A 2,500-nucleotide genomic window follows, 5' to 3' on the forward strand; every position below is an offset into this window, starting at 1 on the left:
ACACACACACACACACACACACACACACACACACACACACATAAACACACACAAACACATATTTTCCCCCTTTTTTCTGAGAACATTAATTTTAGTTTTTAGGCACATATTTTTATCCCTTGCGCATATTATATATATCAATTCGCCTGTTCTGGTTTTTTTTTTTTTTCGTTTTCTTCTTTTCGGAGTACTAGCAACTTACTGTGTTCCTTGTAGAATATTCAACATTAATTTATATTGCATTCACCTTGTCATTAATTGATTATTACTCTCAATTATTCCCTCAAGAAATCAAATGAGGTAGAACTTGAAAAAGCCCCCGAAGGCCGCTTACAATCTCGGACAGACAAATTAATGCTGTTTCTGGGACACTTGAACTGGTATAAAGGCCTTGAACATCTAGCTCTCGCTAGCAACATGGAAGGCAAATGAGGCAGGGGTGGACCCAGAGCAACCTACTTGGAGATTTTAAACAGATGGGTGTCGAGGAAACATCAGGATAACGTAACATCTTTGAGAGCATCTGAGCAAAGGAATGAATGGAGAAACATGATCACTGATCGCAGACCCGCCCCTTTTTGACGATTCCCTCAGTTTCCTACCCACTTAATGTCTTACTTTTTCAGCCAATCATTTACCATTCTGACTCCTTCTCTCAAAATATCGCTTACTCACTTAAAAACAAACAAACTTATAAATGTTTTCATTTACTGAAAACAGTCACTCGGACACTCGCCAACTCACTGACTTTCTGACTCACTGACTCGTTAACTCACTCACTCACTCACTCACTCACTCACTCACTCACTCACTCACTCACTCACTCACTCACTCACTCACTCACTCACTCACTCGCCGGGGTCGGCCCTGTAAGAATTTGGCTTTTCATCGTTGCACGCAGAAGACACGAGTTCGATTCCAAATAGGGGAAATCTATCTAATCAAGTATCTCGCTGTTGAAAAGGTGAGTTCCATCCAGCATTGGTTTACCCTCATTTCCTGGTTCAAAACAGCCCTCGCCATAATTAATAATATGTCGATGGCGGTTTTAAGACATTTGAAATCGATAAATGAGTCGTTTTATAAATTACTAACAAAAAGAAAGCGAAATTAGGCAAAAAAGACATTGAGAAAAAAATAAAATACAAACTTGTGATAATATTTGCTTTAATAACTAACTGCGCTGCTGTTAACATCTGGATGCCTTTCATTGATCAATTGCTTTTTTGTCTTTTTTAAACGATAAACATTAAACGCTCATAAACAAAGCAAAGCCAACAACAGCACAGAAGCAGCAGAAGCACCAAAAATATTTCGGGAACATTCTTTGATAACGGTTAGGTCGAGGATTGTTGTGCACTTTCAAATGATTGATGACATTTTGGCATCTTAAAAATCAACAAAAGCATCAAAACAGCAACAAAAAACAATAAAAATTAAAACACACACAACAAAAACAACAACAACAACAAAACAGACACAACAAAAACAGCAACAACAACAGCAACAATAACAACAACGACAACGACAACAACAACAAACACAACAACATCAACAGAAACATCAAACGTAATTGTTTTACCGTAAATCTTTAAACCCAACTCATTCTTTCCACACCTCTTCGACCTTTTGTCCAAATCCACCCCACCCCCCCACCCCTTTCCGCACCCGCCCCCTACCCCGCGCCCCAAACAACTTACCCCATCCTCTTTTCCTTCCTTTCTTTTTTACCTTCTCCTCCCCCTCTACTCTCTGAGAGCGAACGAAAGAACGAACAAACCTCCACTACCACCACCACCAACCAACCAGGACTTTAATTCTCTCTCAGTCCTGTCGTATCTCCGCGGAGGATTACCTGGGCCCGGACGACAATCGCCAGGGAGGGGCGGGAGGGAGGGCCCCGGGGCCCCTTCCCTTTGTCAGCGGCCCACAGTGGGGCCCTTCGGGTGACACCCACTGCCCGCCTCCAGCATTCAGGCGTTAGGCAATGCAGGAATTCCACGGCCCTAAGGCTTCCACAGAGCCCGACCTCAGGGCTAGAGGGAGCTATCTGGAATGTAACTCATGTAACTCTTTTTACGGTGGTTGAGAGGAAGGAGGGATAGAGAGGGAGGAGTAATAGAGAGGAAGGAGAGATAGAGAGAAAGCAAAGGTAGAGATGAAGGAGTAAGGAGACATAGAGAGGAAGGAGAGATAGACAGGAAGGAATAAGGAGTGATAGAGAATGAGTGGCAGAGAGGAAGGTGGGGTAGAGAAAAAGGAGTGATAGAGAGCTGGGAGTAAGGAATAATAGAGAGGAAGAAGAGATAGAGAGAAGAAGAGATAGAGAAGAAGAAGTGATAAAGAGGAAAAAGTGATCGAGAAAAATGAATGATAGAAAGTAAGGCTTGAGAGAGAGAGAAAGGAAGGAGTGAAAGAGAGAGAGAGAGGAAGGAGTGATAGAGAGGAAGGAGTGATAGAGAGGAAGGAGTAATACAGTGGGGAGGACTGAGATAAGGGG

At 42.6% G+C, this 2,500-nt stretch overlaps 1 protein-coding gene across 1 annotated transcript in view; it reads left to right on the forward strand.

Moving 5' to 3' along the window:
- LOC101854274 overlaps nucleotides 1-2,500 on the forward strand; it is a 78,075-nt gene that overhangs the window by 37,847 nt on the left and 37,728 nt on the right. The window lies entirely within an intron of this gene.

This window comes from Aplysia californica, unplaced genomic scaffold (assembly GCF_000002075.1).
Source record: "Aplysia californica isolate F4 #8 unplaced genomic scaffold, AplCal3.0 scaffold00502, whole genome shotgun sequence".
NCBI classification, from domain to species: domain Eukaryota; kingdom Metazoa; phylum Mollusca; class Gastropoda; order Aplysiida; family Aplysiidae; genus Aplysia; species Aplysia californica.